The following is a 26,660-nucleotide window of genomic DNA, read 5'->3' as shown; positions in this document are numbered from 1 at the left end:
CACATTATTTCTTTTCACAAATGCATTGCGTACTGCGGCTTCTAAAAACAGGGCATTGTTGAGTGAAGATCTTGCTTTGCGAAAACCACTTAGGTAAGGCGATAGCCAACGGTTATTCTCCACATAGTAGGTGAGAGGGTGATTTACCATGGATCTCGCAAAGGCAGCTAGTGAGCGCAATGGGGCGATAATTTCAAGGATTTTTCTATAGATATTACAAAGGCCCTGCACCAGGCAGTAGGAAAAATTTGTTCCTTCCATATCTTATTATAAAGAGCGAGATGGACCACTAGAGATTCATAGGACAGATGCTTTATCATTAAATAACTTATGCCATCAGGACCAGGGCAGGTCCTATCAGTGCGAGAAATTACACTTGTTAATTCAAACATGGTAAGATCTTTATTATAAGAATCTGCATTAGGATGGGAAAAGTCGATTTGAATCCTTTCAAAGCGCAACTTTGTGGACTGCAACTCTTCTCAGTAATTGCTACTGCCAGATACAGCAGCAAACGTACCACCTAAAACATTGGCTATTTCTTCTCTACTGCTTATCACCTTTCCATCTTTTTCTAGAATAAAGAAAGGATGATCATTATATAGTTCAGAGGCTTTACGGACTCTTTCCCAAACCTGTTTGCTAGACATTGAGGAGGTAATAGTGGACACGTAGGCTGCTTATGATTTTCTCTGACTTTGCCGTCTCACTTTTCTTGCAGTCGCCTTAGCTTTTTTAAAGGCCAGAAGATTTGCCAGTGTTGGATATCGGCGAAAGATACGCCATGCTTTCTTTTGCTCTCTCGGGCGCACTGTAATCATCTTTGGTTTTACGCCATAATCTCTCACTCACTCACTCTTTTGCTCTCTCGAAGTTTCATGACAATCATTGTTCCACCAGGGTTTAGAGAGCTTTGGGAACTTTGTCGAGGACTTCGGAATACAGAGATTAGCTGCTTGTATAATGGCATCAGAGATCATTTTTACCGCTACAATAATCTCTACATCGTTTACCATCCCTTCAGTCAGCACAGCACAAGATGCAAAAAGATCCCTATCAGCTTTATCATAAAGTAAGCGTGGTTGTCTTGAGATCACCGCCTTTCCTGTAATATTTACAATCACTGGGAAATGGTCACTATCGTAGAGATTCTCCCCTACACTGAAAGAGCAAAAGGTAAGTAAAGATGGAGAACAGAAGGGCAGATCAATTGCATGAAATGTTCTAGTTTGCGGATGAAAGTAGGTGTATTCTCCATTATTAAGGAGACAAATAGAATGATCTTCCATTAGATCTTCCATGATAAGTGTTCGATCTGTCGACCCCATGAATTAGTGTCCCTGCTTTCCCATAAGGTATTATGTGCATTGAAGTCGCCTAAAAGCAGAAAAGGTTCTGGGAGCTGCTCTATTAATCTGCCCAACTCTCGCTGATCTACAAGCTTATGTGGGTGTAAATAAATAGTGTATTCTGAGATTGAGATGCGTAAATTAATCTGAACCGCCACAGCTTGAAGGGAGGTCGTCAAAGAGAGAGTAGTGTATGGGTGATTGTGGGAGGCGATAAGGCACACACCACCACATGCACGATCCCCAGACAGCTTGTCCTTCTTACTGAGGTATATCTCCGTACCTTAGCATGTCTGCTTGGTGTTAACAAGATCTCCTGAAGTGCAAAGCAGGCAGGTTGATAGATGTTGATTAAATCCTTGATATTATCCAGGTTTTGACGGAAACCCCGGCAGTTCCACGAAATTAAGGTACTCATTATGGATCCTTGTTTTGTCGGTGTTGTTTTTTTTTACTTTCAAGGCAAAAGGTTTTTCGGAAGGGATAACCCTTGCTTAACCTCCATTTCGTCTGAGTAGTCTAAGCGTCCTGATCTCATGCTTGCGATAGAACTTTGACTGGTGGTCCTCGGTTTTTGCTTATTTTTCTCTTTGATAACATCTTTATGTTTGTTCGGTTGGACATCCTGTTTTCCTTTGGACGCAGTCACCGGTGTACTACTTTCAACATCAGGTTTTTTCCCTGATTTTTGGTTTCTACGATCTTCTGTCATTGCTAGCTCCCCCCCCTTTTTTTTTTTTTTTTTTAGGTCTTGGCTGATTAGGGAGAACAAGTCTTTTAGGTTCTGTCTTTTTAGGTTCTTCTAAATATCTTTTGTGTAACTTGGATGCTTTGAATTTGTTTTTCGGTCTGCCATTTCGGACATCCTTGAAAAAGCTGGGTGCTCGCCATTCCAATTTATACATAAGGGGGCAGCAGAGCTGCCTTCACGGGCATGGCCTACAATAGAACATCGAGCGCACGTGAGGCTACCGGGACAAGAGGTCTTTCCATGTCCAAAGCGCCGATATTGAAAGCAACGCATTGGATTCGGTATATACGGCCTGACTGAACAGTTTAGGTATCCAGCTTTGATGTTTTTAGGCAGGTTAGGAGACTTGAAAGTAAGTATGAGATGTTTAGTGGAAATGAGTTGACCTTTTCGTATTTTGATGCTACGAGCACCACACACATTTTGATCTGCCAACTCTTTAACAAATTCCTCTTCAGTTACTGACAGTAAATCTATTCCAGAGATTACTCCTCGGGACGAATTTAAAGTGTTATGTGGCTTAACTGCAATGTTTGCTTGTCCTAATTTAGTTAGTTTCAAAAGACTATTAGACTGCTTTCCGGACACAGTTTCTATCAAAAGGTCTCCAGATCAAAAGTCTCTTAATAGTTTTCAGTTCTCCTACAGAAGACAAAAGATGTTTGTTTATTAGGAAGGGTGACATTTTTTCAATTCTTCAGAGCTGGTTATAATTTAGAAACGTAGACAAAATACATCTGATACAGTGCTTTCTATATCACTTCTTAGTCTTTTGGTTACAATCGGAGTATCGGGAACATTGTTGGAGCGGGAAAGTATCATAGCATTCATATTCAACTGGAGAAAGATTCGGGTCCGACCGCACCACCCACCGTAGAGCCCAACAAGGGGACGCAGATTCCTACGCCAGGGCTAGCCGAACCTATACACAAACTGAAGTCCCACAGTCGGCTTTCCCAAAAAGCAGGTACTCCCGAGAGCTTGTCCCCAAGCCACTGACACAAGGACCAGCCGATAGATACCCGTGAGGACAAGTCCGTCTAACTGAAGCAGAGGCCAAAGCAATGTGTTGGGGACAGTACCTCGCCCCTCAACTACCAGGACCCTCCTTTCCAGTGACACGGGTCTTCAGGCACGGCAAACACGTGGGCAGTTTTCTCGCCACTCGAAGAACTAGGGACAAGGTTGTTTCAATTTCTTATGACGAGCCCGAACATCAGAAGAGGAAACCATACGGGAGAAGGAAAAAGAGAAAAGTTGCAGTTAAGAGGAGAGGAGGCAGAAAGGAAGACAGATCACTGGGGCTCCAGGATTATAACACCGATCATCAAGACAGTAATCCCTGAAGGATCTTCACCTGCTATGCTTTAGCTGGGCATGTTGGAACGGTTTTCACGTCTAGGGTGGCCGTACCAAGAGCTATGCTCCCGACGTTCTTCGCCCGTTCCGCCCAATGACTCCCCACCACCACGTTGAGGCAGCATAGCAGGACTTGGGGGGGGGCTGAAGACATAATGATGGAAGCATTAGTAGATGTATAATTCGTACGCAGAACCAAGAATACGAAGATGCAGAACTAGAGGTTAAGTTTCAAATGAAGGGACGGCATGGAGACAACTGAATGGTGTCAGTGGATCTGACACTTTCAAAATAATAATGAGAAACCAGAGAGTGAATAAGCAGAGGACACGAAAGACTGTCAGAGAATTCTTTAAAAGGACGCAACCCAACTGCTTCAGATATGGACACATGAAGCGTAACTGCAAAGAAGATACAAAGTGCTCTCTTTCGGAGAGACACTTAAAGCTGATTGTAAAGCCCAAGAAGCTGCATGTATCAACTTCAAGAAGACCAATCAATTATCGGTTTGAACTTGGATTAAAAGTTAGTAACGAGGCAAAGTCGAAATCATACAACTGTCTTAAACGAGAAATGGAAGTATTCAAAAGGATGATCAACTAATTACTCAGTTGCATTGTCAAAGTACAAATATTCAGCTAAGTATAGACATTGCAAACAATGAAACGATTTGGGATTGTATCCAAGAACCGTATGAATATAAAGGGAAGATCACGAGCTTCCATATAAGATATAGAAGATACGCGGCAAATACAATCTAAAAGCAGCAATTATACTATACCGAGAAGTCCAAGTCAGAACTGCAGTAATGTAATCTGTACTAAGTCACTCTCTGGAGTGACTTAGTCACTCTACTAAGTCACTTTACTAAGTCACTCTCTGGAGTGACTTAGTACAGAATACAACTGTCTTAAAAAGTTGATTTCGGGAAGTACACCATTCATTATGGGTTCGGGGTACCCTCGCTATCGCTCGATAGTATCTTGAATGATATGGACCAAAATACTCGAAAGTATGAAGATACAACGGTTATCCTCTCTGGTGATTTTAATGCTAAGCATCCACTATGGGCCTTTACACAGGTGGACCCTAGGGGAATAAAGATTTGTGATTTCATAGCTGCAACAAGTTTTACTGCCTATAACGATCCTTTGAGTCTTGCTACGTGTACCGCCAACAGAGGAGAGTCATGGGCAAACCTCACCCTCATTCAAGTGCTGTGAAAGCTTAAGTATTGAAAATTGGACGGTTAATGAAAGAGCGACCATCGGAAATTACATAAACGATATTTCAGAGGCAACCTTGATGGACACAGTAAATACAAGATTGAATTTAGTATGGAATAATTGGATCGTCTTTTGGAAAACTACGTAGGTTGGGGCATGGCAACTATTTTTTTTCAACTCTGCTACGTAAGTCATGGCAACTATTTTTTTTCTTGAAGATACCAGTCTGGTTGAAAAATGTGACATATACAGACGAAAGGACAAGGTCTTAGGTACATGTGTGGACAATGAATAGCACTGAAATATCGTAACACACGAATTTATTACGGTAGTATACAGGGCAATATAGCCTTCACCGTGCAAAAGAATGATAACACAATACACATAAAGTTGACATGACAAACCTGGGCCTAAAGACCTTCAATGTAGTCCCCTGCTACTGTCATCACACGCTGCCAACAATGTGGGAGGCGCTGAATACCATCAGCCTCAGCATTTGCCGCACCATGTGTGAATCGGGTCACCTGCTGGCGCACAGCATTAGCAATGTCCTCTCGTGTTGCAAACGCCTACCACGTTCTGGTTCCTTAATCTTGGGAATGAGATCAAAGTCACAAGGCGAATGGTCAGGAGAGTACGGTGGGTGCTCCAATTCTTCCCATTCCCAACGTCGGAGTAGCTGCCGTACACACTCTGCTTTATGTGGTCTTGCATTGGCATGCAGAATTATTGCACTGTCCACAAGATCCGGACGTTTATCCCGAACGCCACGTCGTACCTGTCGCACCAGGAAGTCCCTGTACTGTGCGGTCACTGTTCTGCCATAAGAAACAAAGTGGCAAACAAAGCCACCACTGAGGTCATAAGCGACGATCACCATTAATTTGACTGGGGAAGGATTCTGACGCTAGCTCATTACGCAATATCCTGTGGACGGTTCGTTTCTCGATGCCACTTGCTCTCTCTAACTCCAGTAATGTCCATCGTCTGTCTTCATCCATGAGGTGCTCGATGACGGCACGTGCCAAGTCAGTCCGCACACTCACCGGTCGTCCCGAACATTGCTCATCACTGGTTGACACACGTCCTTGCTGAAACTTTCCTACCCACCGTGCTCTGTGCGATATGGTAGGGTATTATTCCCAACGGCTTCTACTAATTCATTGTGACATTCCATCGCATTCCTCCCTCGGAGAACGGCTGTTTTGATCTAAGCGCGCTGCTCAACACGGGTTACTTGCATCTCGCACGGCACTCACCAACTGACTGATTTCAGAGCTCTCGCTACCACAGAGCCAGCTATCACAGGGCCATGTGTTGTTCTGAATACACACTATGCCTTCAGAACACACGAAACATATACGTTTTGTGATCCGTTCACATATCTACAAGAAAAAAATAGCTGCCATGACTTTTGCCCCAACCCTCGTATTCAAAGGAATCCAATTCCAAAGCAGCAGTCTAGATTCGGCAGCCAATATTAGCAGAACTATTGACAATGCAACAAATGTCTTATAAAAAGCGTTTAAAGATATGGAAAAGTAACAGCACTTATCCAAATCCTACCTATGGTGGAGCATGGAACACTCTACTCAGAGGGAAAAAGTAAGAGGGTGTATCAGAAGGTACGAAACCTATACATGAAATGAAAAGAAAACAGAGAGGCTCAGACAAATATATAAGAGAGAAGACGCGTTATACAAGCGCAATATTTATAATGCAAAACTAAGGACTGAAATTCCAACTGGGAAAATCTCTCACCTGCTTCTCCCTTCGGCATATACTACACAATTTCCAAAGGGAGAAAAGCTTAGCCCCGCTCCAACTCTGTCAAATGAAGAAAAATGATGGCACATATACAAATAGTGTTCAAGAAACTATCCTATATATTAAGGAACATCACTTCCCAAATGACGACCTCTCAACGAATGACAAAGGTCGTAAGCTAATGAAAGAAAAGGCAGCTCTCTTCACGAATACCCCAATGATTTCAATTTTACCTACGAAGAGATCAGGGCGGTCATCGCAACAGACGAGAAAAGGCGTGCACCGGGTCTTAATAACAATATCGTGTTGAAGAACTGTATATGGCAAACGGTGATCTTTTCTAAATATCGTGAATGCATGTCTTGATTTGAGTTACTTCCCAGACTGGGAAAATACAAATCGTGTTCTATTCCTAAAAGAAGGGAAAGACAGAAGAGATTCGTGTGCCTACCGCTTTCGGAAATATACTGGATAAACTTCTGTCTCCAAAGGCTCATGTATCACCTAATCAGCAACGAATTTTTTAATACACTGCAGTACGGATTCATCCTTGGTAAAAGTACAATAATTTTTTGGACAATCTAATAAAAATTATTAAAGAGAATCACAGACTGATTTGGCACAGCTGTATGATCTCGTTAGATGTCAGCTTTTAATAATCTATGATGGCCAGGTCTCCTATCACCACTTCATACACCTGAAGTGTGCAAAGGACGTATTCCTTCTCTTGAAAGATTACTTACACAACAGAGAAGTTACATAAACCCGTCAGGGTGTTAATATTAGCAAAGCCTATTACAAAGAAGCCCCTCAAGGGTCAAACTTGGGTTCCATCTTATGGATCATAATAGCGACCACGGCGCTCAATCTGGACATGGGAGAAGATGCAAACCTGCAGGCTTACGCGGACAACTTTGTGTTATAAGTAGCAACAGAACCGCGATCGAAAAGAAAGCAAAAGATGCTTTGGACACTCTAGAAAACTGGAGCAAAAGTTCAAATTAACGACACAAATGATCATGGTCCCGAAGGGAGCAAAGTTAATCCGCGATCCACCAAGGTGTGTGTGTGTGTATTTAATTATGGCAAAGCACACGAGGGCTATCTGCCTAAAGGGAGGGATGCCTTTCGTGGAGGACTTTCTAAGGGAAACTGGCTCGTATACACGTTACACATGGGGAAAACCACGAAAACGCCCATGCAGCCAGCCCGTTCGCGGGATTCGAACCTCAGACCGAACTACCAGTGTTCAGCGTCTTTACCGCTCGGCCGCTGGTGGGCTGCGATCCACCAAGATTTCAGTGGATGAACAATCCTAGCCGGATAAAAGATACGTTGAAATATCTAGGTTTTATTCTGGACAAGAAACTGATATGCATACCACATCTGACAAAGATAAGGAATGGCACCTATGCTCTCGTTAATAGTCTCAATCGTTCCATGACTCACAGATCAAGACTGAAAGGTAAAATGACGAAAACGCTGTTTACTAATGTTATATTCTCTATGGCAGCCAAATCTAGTAGAACTATACTGTGATAGTGCGAGTTACAAATAAGCTGCTACAGTTTCAAATTCTTGCTTAGCACACGAAAACGTTTGACACAACGCCGACTACAGTACTATACGTACTTGTAGGTGCCCTTCCGTTAAATCTCAAAACAGACAACGAATTAAAATTATTCAGACTAGTTCACTATCAAAAATCTGTGACGCTAAGAGCGAATTATTAGGAATTAGCGAAATACTTACTTAAAGTATTTCGCTAATTCCTAATAATTCTCTAATTTAAAATGAACCGAATAGAGCATTAATTATAAATTGACTTACATTTTTCGATTTAAAAGAAGCCAAAAAATCATGTCATATTTAAGAAAGTATTTTAGGAAGAAGCTCTATAAATAGAAAAGAAATAATGCATAATTTTAATATTAATAATACAATAAACTTTGATCTTAATTTTTGTTCGAATAAAATCGAATTACCTTAATTTTTTTTTCTAATGTAATTAACGAAAACTTGTGAAAATATTTCATTCAAATTAAACCATTCTGAGAAAACTGTCCTATGAAAAGTATAGCATTTAATTCCGTTCAGAATGAAATGTTGTTTAAAAATATGTTGTTTTCACATACTTAGGACTCTGAAGTGTTGTAGAAAAAGAAAATATATACATTTATATGTATATTTGCGACGTAATTACAAAATATTTACACCCGAACGCGTCAAATCCCATAGAACTCAATGGTAAATGACCCAATGTTTTGGTCACCACGTAGGGATCGCCGGTGCTTCAGAGCAGGGTACGGAGAAACTTGTTTAGGGCGACTCCATCTTACTTCCTACCTCCATGCTTGGAGCCACGTTGGGGTTGTAGGGGGGGCTGTAGGGTGGCTGCGGCAGTGTTGTCACACGTTGAACTTGACCACAACTTCGGCGGCGCCGCGCGACGTGTGAGCGGGCATGTTGTCGTGGTGGAGAATCCAATCACCTTGATCGACGGGCGGACGCCGAAGTTTTGGTCAAGTTCAACGTGATAAAACTGCTGCAGCCACCCTACAGCCCTGACGTGGCTCCAAGTGACTTTTTCCTCTTCCCCCGAATCAAGACAGGCCTAAAAGGGAAGCGATTCGACTCCATGAACGCCATCCAGCAGGCTTCGACGAGAGCCCTTGACAGCATGACGCCCGAGGCCTTCCAGAAGGGCTACGAACAGTGGAAGACGCGCTGGCAGCGCCGTGTTGATGCTGAAGGATCATATTTTGAAGAATTTTAGTCCGCTGTACCTAAATGTCCAATAAATTTCTAGTTCTGATGTAAGTCTTGAAACTTCTGAATCACACCCTGTATCTTACGCTTTGACTAACCATCATTACATACTGAGGTTTTAATTTAACTAACGTAGTTATGGCTTATGTTAAGGCTTTCGCTGCCCAGCTTTCCAACAAAATAGAGCGTTTGTTGTCCATGCAGTCAAATGTTTTCTCAGCGCCCAGGATGCCCAATTCTCGCACTAGCAGATCTTTCTCCAGACCTCCAGCGAAATGAAAACATCTGGTCAATGGCTTCAGCAAGAATAGCACGACAATCCGCCAACCAGTATAACAAATGAACTCTGTCATAGAACTGTAATACCCGTAATCGCAAAACTCTATTCGATTCCATGCCCAACCGTATCATAGCGCTATTGCTGCCAAACGTGGATGCTCAGGTATTGATTTCTGTATGTTCAATGCTTAAAAACTACCTGAAATCTTAACCATTCCATTCTTATACTATAATTTATTTGTAAATTAGATATTTGGGGCGGTGTCCTAGTGGAACGTTCTTAACAGCCGCTCTAAAAACAAATTTAACGCAATTGTTCCCTTCAGTGATTTTGCAGAGGAAAAAATATATTCCTGCAGAAATTTTACCGAAATTTCTATCACTGCAAGCAAATCCCTCAAGTATACTATAAATTTAAGATAAAAAAAAATAGCCCGATTAGTCCATAAAAACGTTAAACATGGAACGCAAAAATTATATATAGGAAACAGGTGAGGCTAGTTTTAAAACAGAATTGTTATGCACCGTGTAGCCAAAGTTTGGCACACTACAGTAATCTAGTGAATTCTACTAAAGTGTTTGCTCTAATATGTTAATACCAAATAAATATTATATAGTAAAAATGAAATAAAATGCAAAGAGATAAGTAAAAATAATAAGCTATGTAAATAATAATAAACAGGTAAAAATTAAATTATCATAAAATATTAAAATATATGAAAGTGAGTAAATAATATAATTTAAAAAGGAAAGTGAAAATCAAATGAAATTCAACATTATAAGGTTAATTAATTAATTAAAGTAAAACAGTGTACCCAGGTTAAAAAGAAGATAACTATTTTTAAACAGTATTCTTCGCGGCTAGATAAAATTATTTCGGCTTCTAATCCATTTAAAGACTTCTTCACAAATGAGTACCACCCAAACTTCCTTGACCGTAAGGAAAGGCGGGGAAGTAACTAATAAAAATTTCTCTTTTTGGTCGAATTTCGATATGTGCCCCCCGTCTCGGCTGTTCACATGTACACTGCTCAAAACAATTACGGCATAGTGTGAGTTCGGTGTTAAATAATCATATAGTCGACAACTTTTTTAATAAAAATGAAAACAGAAGAGGTTAAAAAGGAAAATTATAAGAAAACGCACTATGAACGTAACTTTTTTGCAACAGCACCTTCAGAGTGCTACGGTACCAGAATTTGGATTCGAACTGTTCGAAACCGACTGCATCATCTCGGTTTGTATGCTTGCAGGTCTACGTTTTGTGTTTAGTTCACACAGGGCCATCGTGCTGCCCGCAGTAGGTGCGCACAGAAGCATCTCAGATGGGGACGAGATGAGTGGAGCAACGTGCTCTTCAGGGATGAGTTCCGAAGTGACAATAGGCGGATTCTCATCTGAAGTTAATTTTGTACAAGGAATATTCCTGCATTTGTGCATGAAGGAGTCCGATTTGGCGGAGGCGGAGCGACGGTTATTCTCGCACTACCCGCACGTTATCAGGAATGAAGCATTAACGGCTCAGCGATAAAGGGGTGAGATCCTCAGATCTGCTATAGTCCTTCACGCTGCAACAATCGGGAATGAATTCAATTCATTCATCAAAGCCAGGTCACATCCTGCTCAGCTGGTGAACAACTTCCTTTTCGGTGAAGGTATCCTTCGAATGGATTGGCCAACATGTTCCCCAGATATGGACCCAACAGAGCGTGTTTGGGACATCCTAGGGAAAAGAGTTGCTAGTCTTATTATCCCAGAAAAAATTCAGCAGTTGGACAGCTGTCCTCTACCGAAGTGCGAGAGAAAACCCCAGTCACCCATTGATTCCATGCCTCGCAAGTGTGAGACATTGCTTTCGGTCAGGAAAAACCACATCCCTTATTGAAACTTATTTGTATTTGAGAGAGAAATTACATTTTTTGTCTGTATAATAAGCACAAATTATGCATTTTTCCCTTTTACCGACAAATATCTTCAATAAAATCCAATTATTCCTTGTTCGTTAGTCGTTTTTCTTTTCTCATATCTTGCAACACTTATACATCATATATCAGTCACCCAAACATTTCCTCTTCGGCACTTTATATCCAGTACATATCCTATATATATAGAATATCTCTTTTGAGCAGTGCAGTTTGCTCTTCCAGGGTAGAGTTAAAAATGTATTCAATATTTATTATTAAATTGCTAAATTACAATAATAGCATGATTTTATGTTAATAACGAGATTCATTTACATAAGAAAGTTACCAGATCTGCCATACGCTCAGGCTAGAATTATGATAACTTAAAAAAATGACAAGTCGGTGCGGGACTCTTGCTAAATTTAAACCCAACGCAACACCTCATGTTACAGAGATTAAAACAGGCTAATTAATATATATGGATGAATAGGAAGGCTTCAAAACTATTAATCAACTGAAGGTCTGGTTAATCTTAGAAGGTATAATTATAACATATATTTACAATTCACGGAACAAACTCTCAGAATCGAATCCTTTCTTAAGCTATGTGAGATTAGATTACGTAGATTATTTGAATATGGCAAAACACTAAGTGTATTACACTAAAAGGAAGGATGCCTTCATGGAGGGCTTTCTAAGGGCAACTGACTCGTATTTATGTTATACGTATGGGAAAAACTGAAAAAGTTCATACAGCTAACCCATTCGGCTGGGATCAAACCTGAATCAAACTGCCAGTACTCAGCGATCTTAATCACTCGACCACTGATAAGACAAATTGCGTAAGAAGTAATTTTAAAATATGTAACACAGTTTCCAGAAAACTTCATACTTTCATATAAAATTTATCCATTTCAGTACAAGAAATCTTACTATAGATTATATATGGTCATTATAAACCTCCTATGAAAATTAGATCTTGTTTGCCCTCACTTAAATAAATACGCAGTAGTAAATGCAAGAACGCATTTAGAAGGAAAATACATTCAGGCATTTGTGGGCAGAAGAAGACAAGAAACAGACTTACAAGGTCACTTCTTCAAAAAAATGGACCCCTGCTGACACATTCTTCCTCTCAGGCTTAGACACTTACGTATTTATAAGAAAAAAAAAAAAATTAAATTCAAGCGGATCTACGTCTTAACCTAAAAACACTTTAGGCAATATTTTTGCGAATACAAAGAAATGCGTCATATTTCGGGTATCCACCAAATACAAATAAAAAATCCTGTTTAAAAATGACGGCGTTACATAACAGCGAGTATTGAAAAAAACTTTGGAAATGGTGGTGGTTGCGGGGGGGTGAAACCTAAAAGTTTTTTATGCGTAGTAGAAGAGCTTTATTTTACAGTACTCCAGTAATACGATCTTTTGCGAGCTACGATTGTGAACTCTTCAGTTTTAATTAAATGAACTTTGTTACCGGATCATTATTTAGAACTATTGGCCAAACCGCAGCCTTCAAACCCCTTTGTTGATTCCTGTAGATGTTTTCTACGCGGTATCATCGAAAAATTTATAAAAAGCTCAAGTGAATGAAAACGATAAATATGAGAATATGAAATGGTTAATTAATCTTTAAATGATATTGACAGTCACTTGAAAAAAATAAATAGGCTTAAAAAATCTAAACAAACTATTAAATTATACTTAAAAGAATGGCATCATTTGAAATTAAACTGAAATTACAACAATCTTAATTTAAGACCAATAGCTTAATTTAGCTAGAACTGAGTCTGAACAATGTCATAAACAGCAAACATTATACTGCATTGATTGCCATTTTATCAGATGATTTTGAACTACAGCACTCTCTACAACAGCGGTTGTCAACCTTTAGAACTTCACAGACCACTACATATATAATTTTATATTTGGCGGACCACTAATATGAATTAAAAAAAATACACTTAAATCAGATCTTAAAAAAAACATTAATACGAAAAAACAATATTCCAATATTCAACTTTCCAATACATGGAATTCTAATTTTCATTTGTTAATATAGTTTTCGAAACATTTGGTGTTCAGCAGCATGCTTTTATGGAAATTCAGGCTACGCGCTTGATTAAGAGTAACAATTAAAACACTATTAACATCTCACTGATACACATATTTTTCGTTCACACTGAAAAATTATACGAAAAGTACAAAAATCTTACCTTTTTGTACAGAATGCTTCACATTTCCATATCAATGAAAACAAACAAAGGAACTTCACGAAAAGCAAGAACAAACCGGCAAACACAAAGCAATATCAATAAACTGAAAGTGTTATGCCGTCAATTTTTAATTATTGTAAACATAATAATAATCGCTTACTCAGCAATGGTGCCATCGATAAACAGTCGGACAAAACTAAAACGGAAACTTCCAGTGAAGCAATTATAAGCAAGAATGCAGATGGTTCTCATAAAAATCAAGTTGCCTATTAACGGAGAAAAATTGTGTTATTAACGAGTACAATAGCATATGTTTGTAATTCAAAAGGAAAGAGAGTTCCAGTTCGCGCTATAATTGATAACAGCAGCATATCCAAGGACGCCAATTCTCACTTTCAAATGTCACTAGATCATCTGCAAAAGTCGCTAAATTCAGAAGAAATTGTGCTAAAAGTAGTAGCTAAAATTTAAAAAATATATATAATCCATATTCCATAATAGGTTTTGTTACTCGTCATTTTTTAAACTGAATCTTCATAAAAATATAAATAATGTCTCAATTTTTCTGCGGACCATCAAAAAGTTTTCGAAGCAGCGGTCGCCAACCGGTGGGTCCGTGGACCACCGATTGGCGACCGCTGCTCTAGAACATGTGCAACAACACTTTAAGGTTCCGTCGACTTACCTGCGAATTTACAAATGGAATGACGGGAATTATAATCACAGAAATTTTATTCTTTCAGTTCCTATCAATTCAAATAACATCTACTCTGCTGTCCGTTCATGACATTTCCATAGCATATAACTGAGGCCAACTCTTCAAATGTATGACAATATCAACGAATCTTTCAAACGAATATTTTGAACATACTGTTCGCAACAGTTACTATGTTTTTCAGACTAGATATAGAAGCACTAATATTCAGAAATTAATTGTAGAACTGTTCACAAGGTCATAAGGCGGTAATGCTCACCAGCGGCCCAGCAATAAAATCGTTGAACTCTGGTAGTTCAACCCGAGTTCAAATAATGTAAACGGCTTAGCTGCATTTCGGAGTATTACTGAACTAACATGGTTTACTGAAAAGGTCCTCTACAAAGGTATCGCCCCTCTTTGGCAAATAGACCTCATATGCTTTGCCGCAATCTGAGTAATCCTCAATATTGCGGTCGTTAATAAATAATTACTTATGTTTGCGACCCCTTCGCATATCTCTGTCGGACAGTACGAGCGTCGTACATATTTTTATTGGCTCATGCGATTTAAAAGCTCTCCAAAAAAAAGTTAGCCATACCTGATTTCAAAAAGAAACCTATTTTCGGTTTTGATCACCAGTAATCGCGCGAAAAAAATAAAAATAAAATATGGACAGTAAAATCTGTGTCTCCAAGGTTTTTAATTTAGTACCGTCTACAGATAAATTATGTTCATTAAAATGTGCTATGCACTAAATCAGTTCTATGAGAAAGTGACTGAACTACCAAAAATGGAAGCACCAAGTATTAAAATGAATTACATTAAAAAACTCCACTACATTCAAACTGAATTTTTGCTATTCTAGAAGAAATTTGCCACTGAGATTGATAATATTTCAGAAGCAGATTTCTGAAAGTAGATATTTACAGTTACTTATACTTAGACGTTTCTTTAGTTTATGTTTGCTAACACTGCATATTTTTCAAATCATCGTATTAAATTAAAGTACGCCTAATTAGCGGTTTTCTAACTTTGTCTATTAGAAGGAGGTATAACAGTTCAAAAATGATAAGAGTAAAAGCGAAAAATTTTTAATATTTTTAATTACATATGCATGTAACTTCTTTTAATTTAACTAAAAAGTTTAGAAAGATAACTTATAAGTTATTTTATGCAAATATACATTAAAAAATAACTGTTATCTAAAACAAATGCAGAATCATACACTTAAAGAAAAAATCTGATGTGTACACTACATGACTTCCTTGTACGGAATATTAAATTACATGCACTCTTTCTTGCATTCCATTTAAATTTATTGGATTGAATTAAATCTACTTCGCCGACAGGGCATAAACCACAATAGAATAAATGCATTCTTTAAAATTCACTCCATTTGTTTACCATAGCGACACTCTGGCGCTAGGTTCACTTAACAGTATTACATTTCGTTCACATTATAACTATGTCTATGTCTTATCGCTTAGTAAGAGGCAGTCGACCATTAACGGCCTTTACCAATATATAATACTTGACTTTTAAATGCTTGAGGAATCGAGTAAATTGTATCCAATAATATGGAAGTACTTGTGCATATGCTGTGCTAGAACTCAGTGATTACTAGCGACGGAGGCTCCTGTGCCGCCGACCGTAGAATAAGTAAACTTTGAACAAATGAGGCGTCGTGTGGCGCCATCTATTACTAGGGATGAAAAGCATCTTAGCTGACTGAAGCTCTGATTGGGCCATCTCTTACAGGATGTATTGTAAGGCATTTTTAAAATTTCATAAAAATTATTCTTCTGATAAGCAATAATCAGAAAGTGAAATGATGAAGAACACAATTTGCTGTACAAGCGTAAAAACTATTTACATACACAGTTCACCAGCTTTGGCAGGAACATCATATTATAACTCAGAATGCACAAAATTTATATCATTTAAGGAATTATCTAATCGTTGCCACATTATCTATTCAAATACTACAATAAAGCTTGAACGATGTAAAAGAAATTAAGAAAACAAAACAAAAAAGAAACAGTTTTTCACAGACGATTGAGTACTTCTCATTCAATTAATTCAGTTCTCACTTCGCGACAAGGCAAAAATACATAAAAAATCAAAATATTTCTATTAAAAATTACGAAGTAAATCTTAAACATTTATTTCCTCGAAAAAAATCCAGAAAGGATTAAGCATGATTTAATTCGCAATAATAAATGAAGGCGTTATCTTTGTTGTTGCCAAGCGAAGTTTCTCTAGATTGGCAACAAATCCACTATTCTGCTGTTTCAAATGTAAACAAGCGATGGCCACCATCAAAAACATTATTAGGCTTAACGGCACTTAAACAACTTTAAAATTGTTGATAATTCTAAAAATATTGCATATAGATTTACTAAAGGCATAAAAACCTTAAACGGAAGATAAGAACAACATAATTCAATCATTTTTAAAGCAAAAAATGTACAATTTACAAACATATAAGAGTACAGAAACTGAGATCATTGAGCCGGGTAACAAAGTGGATATATATATAAATATATTTATATACGTTTGGTGCGGCCGATTGCAACCAAAATACGAGGTGCACATCTACATGTTATAGCAGTCCTATATACAAAATTTCAGCGTTCTGAGGCTACTCGTTTTTGAGTTATGCGAGATACGTACGTACATACGTTCGTACAGACGCCACGAAAAATTCTCTTCAGAATTTATTTTAGAAGGAAAAGAGTATTTTATTCTGTCCTTACGTACAGATATCACGCAAAAACATCGTTAAATTGCATTCGATAGCGGTCAAAATGGATATTTTCGTTGAAATATGCTGCGTGAAACTTTTCGCGATTACAATACTTCCTTTTTACTTCGTACAAGGAAGTAAAAAGCTTGCCCACTTGAAGCAAAGTATCCGACATGGTTTGCTTCAGATAAACTGGTTCCTACTGTAACTTTAACCGACAGTTTTTCAAAAGTAAAGAAATCACTTAAAATTATAAAGAAAATTTCTTAAAGTATACATACGGAGCTTTTTCATTACAACTTCCTTCCCCTCTAAGATTTCTAAATCTAAATTATTCATGTTCAAAACGTCAATCCCCGGTCCTCTGATTATTGCAACATGGATTTTTTATGCTCATTCCTCCACAGCAAAGGTGTAGGATTAAAATTTTGATTCTCGCCTAAATTGCAAAAAGGCATAGCCAAATAACTTCAGATATATTTATTATGCTGCCATTATTTTAAAAGCTGAGGAAATCTGGATAATTAATACCATTCCTACTAACAGAATGGAATTTGTGGCAATAAATGCTGTCAGATAATAAGGTTTTTATCACTTCTAAAGATATAAATCTTTGCACTTTTACAGCCTCGGACAGCTGCAATTTTTTCTCGAATTCTTATGATATCAGCAGGATGACTTAAGATAATTATATTCTTCTTTCCGTTTTAACTAAGAATGGAAAATATCACATTATCTCGACAAGGCACTATCACCAAAGGTTATCGAGCAAACAAAGAAAGATGTGATGAAAACTATATTTCATCGCCAATTTGTAAAATTATAAATCGCACACAGATTCTTCGGAGATTATAGACTAACTAGATTTTGAATTTTGATTTTGCTGCATTGTTGCAATAAAAATTATGCATTTTTTGGATGCTGAAATGTAAACAAAATTACGTATGCTTCATTAAGCAGAAAAATATACTTCAAGAATAAAAATGCACATTGTTTTTATAAATATATTGTTTTTATAAATTTCCTTTCAAAAAGAAAGGAAATTTATAAAAACAATATACAAACTGTACACAATTTTAACTTATATAACTTTTATCTCTACTATTAAATAATGAAGAATCTGTAATGATATATGAATGTCTGCACGTTTGGTAGTGGATTATTCAGTTATGGCAAAGCACACGAGGGCTATCTGCCTAAAGGGAGTGTTGCCTTCGTGGAGGACTTTCTAAGGGACACTGGCTCGTATACACGTTGGCTCGTTACATGGGGAAAACCACGGAAACACCCATGCAGCCAGCCCGTTCGCGGGATTCGAACCTCGGACCTAACTACCAGTGTTCAGCGCCTTTACCGCTCGGCAGCTGGTGGGCCGCACGTTTGGTAGTACTTATGCATTAGCGCAACGATCTAAGCAGAAGTCACCACATTTTCAGCATGTTCCAAATTCTGGTAACCATGCGCATAACAGCTGTTGTGTTTTAACAAGCAATGTCGCCATTCGTGGAGCCTTCGTGGAGAATTTTCTAAGGGATGCCACATAGGACTTAGTGTGCAATTCCTCTGTGGCTCCTTCTAAATAAAAACACTTTCTCAAGCAATTTCTGTGTTTTGTAAGACTGCTTCCCATGCGCTAACTATAATATACATAACCTCTATCAAAGATATCGACTAGCTTCCCTCGAAGTGCTTACATTTTCACAAGATTCAATTTTGTTCATCTTTTTTTTTTAATACATTTTCTGCGATGTGAAAGCTTTTATAATACCTCGGTCTAATGGCTAAATGACAGAAGTTGTATTTGCAAGGAAAAAAAGAGTACTTTAACGTTTTCCAGAACGATATCAGAGGGCTGCGCAACACAATTATCTAACAGTAAAGCCGTTTTTTCGTTTTCCAGTTCTCTGTCCCTAAAAGATACTATTTCTCAATTAAAGGTTTTGTTATTATGATAAGTTAAAGGTTAATTCTTGACGCTTTCTAAACATCGAGGTTTTATACTTTTTCCAATAACTAATGGCATCCTCTTAATTGTTGGGTCCACCAGCAGCCGAGCGGTAATGTCGCTGAACACTGGTAGTTCGGTCCGAGGTTCGAATCCCGCGAACGGGCTGGCTGCATGGGTGTTTCCGTGGTTTTCCCCATGTAACGAGCCAACGTGTATACGAGCCAGTTTCCCTTAAAAAGTCCTCCACGAAGGCATCCCTCCCTTAAGGCAGATAGCCCTCTAGTGCTTTGCCGTAATCCAATAAACCAAACCAAACCAAACCTCTTAATTGTTGTACCCATTTTGCACGTTAATAACACAGTAACTTGATCTTTTAATTTCTTAAAACCAGCTTCGGTTTCGCATTTAAACTTTAATATGTGTTCCGTTAATGCTCTGTAAAACAGACCAGTTACATCTGTGTTATAAATTTCGTGTGGCTTACATGGTTATACAAGCCACACGAAATATTCTTTCAGAAATCCGGGTAAAGCGTCTTTTATCCATTTCTCAGCCGAATGATGATCTGCCCCTTACTTCTGACCAAAACGTTCCGATAAAGAACATTATTTCTCTCCTTCCATCTTGTGAGCCACCCATCAAATAAGCACAAAGTTTTCTCCTAGGGTTTCTGCGAATTCTACAGCTTTTGTGATCAAAAGAATTCCAATTCTAGAAAATTGGAACATATTTTACTCTTATAGTTTGAAACTATTCTAAAAGAGCGGTTTCAACGGCTCTCGATTTTCCATCCCTTTTGAGGTTCTTTGAGACATTTGCATTGTTTACTAGTTCTTTATCAATTTTATTTCTTTGTTTAAGTACACTGCGCAATGCTTTTTGAGAAATCCACATTTTAAATGCTGCTTCTTTTGGCTGCATTTACCAAACATATCATAATTTTTCAGTAATTTATCCTTTTCTTTCAACAAGTCACGCACACAACAAATAAAAAATGTTTCTTCCAGAGATTTGTTCAAATCCAAAATTCCCGTTTCTTGACAGCAGGAAACACTGCACCTTTGTCTGCCATGTCGACATGTCACTTCATGCTTTTATAGGGGATTTCAATGCTTTCTTTTCGTTTTTCTTCACCCTACAACGACCATACCCCTTTTCCAATCACAGACGATAACATAAGGAAGTATTTCATGATGTTTTCGGAGAACATCCTGAAAACTTAATGTATGAATGCACATAATACAATGACAATGTTACAATGATCATTTTACTTGAAGCTGAAAATGAATAAACAAATACCGCCAATTCGCCATTAATAACGTCAAGATAGCAAATCAAAAGCAATTTTTCCGCGAGAAACGGCTTTTCTCTCGTCCGCTTCAGACTGCAACACATTGTTTAAAAAAACGTAGAAAATCTTCTTTTTACTTCCTTGTACGAAGTAAAAAGGAAGTATTGTAATCGCGAAAAGTTTCAGGCAGCATATTTCAACGAAAATATCCATTTTGACCACTATCGAATGCAATTTAATGATGTTTTTGCGTCATATCTGTAAGTAAGGACAGAATAAAATACTCTTTTCCTTCAAAAAAATTATAAAACTGCTTTAAAATTAATTCTGAAGAGAATTTTTCGTGGCGTCTGTACGAACGTATGTGCGTACGTGTACGTGCGTATCTCGCATAACTCAAAAACGAGTAGCCTCAGAACGTTGAAATTTTGTATATAGGACTGCTACAACATGTAGATGTGCACCTCGTATTTTGGTTGCAATTGGCCGCACCAAACGTATATAAATATATTTATATATATATATCCACTCTACTACCCGGCTCAGTGATCTCAGTTTCTTTACTCTTATATGTTTGTAAATTGTACATTTTTTGCTTTAGAAATGATTGAATTATGTTGTTTCTATCTTCCGGTTAAGGATTTCATGCCTTTAGTAAATCTGTGTGCAATATTTTTAGAATTATCAGCAATTTTAAAGTTGTTTAATTGCCGCTAAGCCTGTTTTTAATGGCGGCCATTGATGTTTACATTTGAAACAGGAGACTAGTGGATTTGTTGCCAATCTAGAGAAACTTAGCTTCCCAACAACAAAGATAACGCATTCATTTATTGTTGCCAATTAAATCATGCTTAATCCTTTCTGGAATTTTTTCGAGGAAATAAGCGTTTAAGATTTACTTCGTAATTTTTAATACAGATATGTTGAGTTTTTATGTATTTTTGCCTTGTCGCGAAGTGAGAACTGAATTAATTGAATGAGAAATACTCAATCGTCTGTGAAAAATGTTTCTTTTTTGTTTTGTTTGCTTAATTTCTTTTATACATAGTTCTAGCTTTATTATAATATTTGAATAGAACATGTGGCAACGATTAGATAATTCTTTAAATGATATAAATTTTGTGCATTCAGAGTTATAATATGAACGAAATATAATACTGTTAAGTAAACCTAGCGCCAGAGTGTCGCTATGGTAAACAAAGTGAATTTTAAAGAATGCATTTATTCTGTTGTGGTTTATGCGCTGTCGGCGAAGTAGATTTAATTCAATCGAATAAGTTTAAATGAAATGCAAGAAAAAATGCATATAATTTAATATTCCAATACAAGGAAATCATGTGGTGTACACATCAGAATTTTTTTTTAATCATTCTTGTTTTAAAAGAAGGCGAAAAGTTTACTTATAATCCATGAAAATTTCAAAACTTTATATCCAATGCATTTTTATATGTTGAAATTTTAAAATCATCAAATAGTCTAAAAAAATCAAGCGATCTTTAAAAACTCAGAAATCAAATTAGAGTTTTCATACAAATTTTATTGAAAAAAAAATTTTCCTCTCCATTCGATGGCGCAAACATTAAGATCCTGATAAATGATAGTTTGTTCGTTAAACGAAGATATGTATGAAAAATCGTTTAAACATTAAATTTTAAAAACATTAACTTTGAAAAAAAAATCGCTTCACTACATTGCACTGCTTTCGAAAAATTGCGTGCGTAAGAAAATTTGAACTCCATAGCATATCAGGATGTATGTTAAAAATATCAATGATAAGCTTCCACTCGCAAAGAAATATTAGAGTGATCTAAATAAAAGCTTTTAATAAAGGTTTTATATCTTGCATATATATATATATATATGTAAGTTTCCAAAATTACCACATTATCAACATAGAATTAATACTCATTCAGGAAACTTTACCAGAGAGATAACTTGGGAACCTATTGGACGAGTACACCTGCTACATTCCTAAGCTGCGTTTATCTTTCCCAATAAGGCAGGCAGTCAGCATCAGCATGTCCCCCCCCCATCCCAAATGACCACATTCTTGTTTGAAAGCTGTCTCAGAATTTATTATTGATATTCAACTAGCAAACTTAGCGTTTTATGCCATGTAACGTATTTATTCACATTTTTCTCCCGCTCACGTACTTTTCTTAGTTCTTTCATAGTATGATTTAGAAACTTAAGATTTGTAACATGTAAAAATTTATGCACATAAAGGAAATTAAGTTATTACTGAAAGTGAAAGTCCTAATACTATTAGTAAATTTTTAAGTGTACTTTTTAATGTGGTATGCTTATCATTTAACCTGTCTCTTCAGAAGTAATGTACACTACATATTTTTCTTCTCCTTCCGGTTTTCAAGCGGGAAAATTAGCAGAAAAAAGGGGAGAATATATGCGAGTAAATACAGCATTCGTAGAAAATTTATGGCTTATCTTTGGTCGTAGAATGTACTTTTGGCAACTGGCGACTTTATTCTAGAACACAACTGTGTAGGTAAATAATCACAGTCTGCAGTCACTTCACGGTTGCATTACAGCAGTGGTCTCGCACTCAAATTGCATACGGGCCGATGCGCTATCTGGAAACAGCTGACGGGCCATCATTTGTTTTTAACACAAAATGAAATTTTTTAAAAAGATCAAAACTGCTTTACAAACTTTTCAATTTCGCTTGCTAAAATATTTATAAGAACATATCTAAACAAATAATAATATAATTACTGCAAAGAAAAACAGTTCAAATTTGCATTAATTTTCTATCTGAAATCTAAAGTTCGGTACCTGCAAGACGGTTTTGTTAATTATAATTTGTTATTCAATTACACTGATAGCTAAATAATGCTAACATATTTAATTAATAATGAAATAAATTAAGCCAAAATTAAAAATAACCATGCGAAATTTTTCTTATTTTACTTTTTTTATATAAGGAAAACATGTTATTCCCAAACCTACACATACTTTCACAAACAAGTCTTCGAATGGAATTGCTCTCCGTTTTCTTAAAACATACAGAACATAAAAAGCACAGTACAAATTCTGTAATTGACTTAATAAGCCGAAACAAATTAACTCTGAAACTAGTATTATAAAAGTTTTATCTGGTAATAGCGAAAAATCTTCCGGCTACAAAATCGCAGCAGTGTTAATCAAAATGGCACCATTTATGCAGGAAAAAGAGTACTTGCATCGTCATTCAAAAGACATTTTCGCACGAAATTTGGTTAAGAATCACCGCATCAACGGTGGGTGAAGCCATTTCAGGACATGAGCTGCTTATGTAAAAAAAAAACCGGCCCAGGATGAACAGCAACCAAAATCGAGGTGGTTGAAAAAATTAGTGAAACGGTTTTACTAAATCCCAAAAAATAAAGGCGTATTGAGAGTTCTGAACTCAATCAATGCGTTTCATGTAACAGTATGTCGTGTGTTACGGAAATGTCTACAATTCTGGCCATTTCACCTTTCAAGATGGTGCAGGCGTTGAAATTTTCTAACAAACCGTTACGTAAAACTTTGCGAGAATTTGCAAGATAAGCTGTAGGTAGATGGTTCCGCGAACAGACTTGTGTAAAGGGATGAAGCCATTTTTCATGTTTCTGACAAAGTTAATTGCCATAATTTACAATTCTGAGGCGTGAAAAATCCACACGGTGTAATGGAATATGAGCGTGATTCTCCAAATGGTGAATGTTTCGGCACCATTTCCAACAGTTGTCTCTTCAGCCCTTCTTTTTTTCTTCATGGAAAAATCGATTAACGGGTGCATGTACCAAGATATGCTATTAGAGTGGTTCTTCCTTTAGCTGGAGGAAGCGGTTCAGTAGCAAGTTCGGTTTGCAGTTCGGTTTTGCAGCGGTTCAGTAGCAAGTTCGGTTTTCGGTTTTGCAGCAAGACTACACTACATTGGCATGAAAACGTACGCCAGTGCCTGAGCGACAGTCGCTGGATTGTTTGTGCTGGATCAAACAATATGTCTTTGCTTTTTGGGCCACCGAGATCCCCCAGATCTAACCACTTGTGTTTTTTTCCTATAGGGTTTTGTTAAAGACAAAACTCTGGTGCCTTGCGCAGGACTTAACAGTAACTAAAGCAGCAGATAACTGAAGTGCTCGAATCATTAACAAAGTATACTCTATCACTAGTATGGCAGGAACCGGAATACGGCATAGATATTTGCTATGTCACCGGAGGGGCACACATAGAACATGTATAGAAACTTGGTTAACTTAGTTTCACCGCAAAATTGATTTAGCAAAATTAATTATTTACAGCATTCACAGGTATACTTTTTTTTTTTTTTTTTTTTTTTTTTTGTCCCATTCAATATGAAACATGCTCATAAAATGGCAATCAACGTCCCATATTTTTCGTTATTCCGTTCTCGAGTGATACAGGCTGTTGCTTACTGCAGTATCTAATTTCAAACGATTTTATTATTTGAAACATCTTTAATTAATTAATTACTTATAAAATGTAAGTTCAATTTAAAAAAGCGGTCATAACCATTAAAAATTCAGCGTTACAAGCAAACATGTGTGTGTTCCCCTACCCTTATTTAAAGGACGCGTATCAGACCAACAGCGAAGGTTGTATGTATTTGGACTGACATCAGCAGATTGGATACTCCAGAAATAAACGAAAATATTTAAATGGTACTGGAAAATAACACTTCAGCTGGAACAAACAAACTGGAAAATAACACTTCACGATTTCTCTAATTGCAGTATATAAAAATAAATTTTTAAAGAAAAAAAATAAAATAAACTATTTTCGAATATTAATTTAATGGCTGTTGATATTGCCTTATTTTACTACCATAAATTGCGGTGCGCGAGAAAATACATTTCTTATTAAAAACTCATATTTATTAATTTGCTATACAAAATTAATTTTGCTACCTCTCTCTTGTGTTCTTTCATATATATATAAGAACATATGAGAAATTTGAATTTAACAGTGGTAAGGCGACCTAACAAAAGCGTTTATGTAATATTAAAAACTTATATCACTAACATTAAATACGTATGTATAGAAAGAGAATAAAACTTTTTTCCATAAAATCAAATACAAATTATTATAAATACAAATTCTCAATGCGTAAAACATATTAATAAAATTTTGTGAAAAACACGGTTCAGGCGCAATTACATTTCAAGCGCAACACGCAAAAATTGCGGCCTTTTGGATAAAGAACCTGTAGCCTTGGCTACTAATGTTTAAAATTAATTTATGACTAGGAACAGCATGAATTATAAACAAATAGCTAAGTTATTGCATTTTATTTTCCAGCTATCGAAATGCGACGCCAGGAGCAACGTTTTGAAACCAAAAACTAGCAATCATGAATCAGAACTAGAACTAGTTGCCATTCAGCATAAAGAAATTTAAATATAAATATGAACTACTTATTGCCATTCAGCATAAAAGAAATATAAATATGAATATTAACAAAATATTAAAGTTAATTTTATAAAATAATTAAACACATGAACAAATATATGAAATAAAAAATAATTATTTCTCATGCAATAACTGGGCCACTACAAACCCAATATTGGAAACTACGAAGTGAAAACAATTCCTCCAAAAGCTGAGAAAATGACGATGAACCAAACAGAGCAAAACGCTTTAACTACCTAAATGAAAGAAGTCGATACTATGTATTTCCGATGTTACTGTTCGCTTCTAAAAATTCACTGCTTGTTAAAAAACACGGAAACTTGTTTTTACTTATTACCTAGAAAAACGTGTTCCTAAGCTAACATCTTTCAGTCGGAATTCTTGGAATTCATCCAATTCCTACTCTTAATACATAATGCTAAGAATTTAATGTTCACAATTTACTGCTGTTGTGTTTAATTTGCATTTCACATCAAAACTGACGTGAAATCTTTATAATTGACAGGTAAATTAAATAATTTTTGACAAGCTGTTTTAAAATTTAGAAAGCGAAATGCTTTTCATGCATCTGTGCTTCTGAGAACGTGTTCGGTTCCCCCCCCCCTTCCTCTTTACTTTCACTTATACATGTATTCGATTGCTATAGCTTTACAGGGAAAATTTAACTACTATGAGTAGAAAAAAAATTATATATTTATTTTTGTAAAGTCCTCATTTAGGAAGTTTTTTATCAATGAATCGTATTAGACATTTGTAAATACAATTATTAGAAACGCCTAGTAATTACATATATTATCCTAAATTTTTAATTCGCATAATTTTCATATAAAAAAATCAAAACCACGGCACAATAACTTTTTATTGAGTAAAAGTAATATTTATTGAAACAGATTACTTCATTACAAATTATAATTGAAATAAATACGCCATTAAGCAA

The 26,660-nt window shown here is 36.7% G+C and overlaps 1 protein-coding gene across 2 annotated transcripts in view; it reads right to left on the bottom strand.

The window, feature by feature from the left end:
* Nucleotides 1–26,660, bottom strand: part of LOC118193857 (choline kinase alpha-like) — a 148,434-nt gene that overhangs the window by 80,692 nt on the left and 41,082 nt on the right. The gene's annotated exons all lie outside the window — the stretch shown is intronic.

Source organism: Stegodyphus dumicola, chromosome 5 (genome assembly GCF_044657685.1).
Source record: "Stegodyphus dumicola isolate Sdum_Otavi_A_Nest chromosome 5, ASM4465768v1".
In the NCBI taxonomy this organism is placed as follows: Eukaryota; Metazoa; Arthropoda; class Arachnida; order Araneae; family Eresidae; genus Stegodyphus; species Stegodyphus dumicola.
Note: the sequence above shows the minus strand (reverse complement) of the source record. Positions and strands in the feature narration are given on the sequence as shown.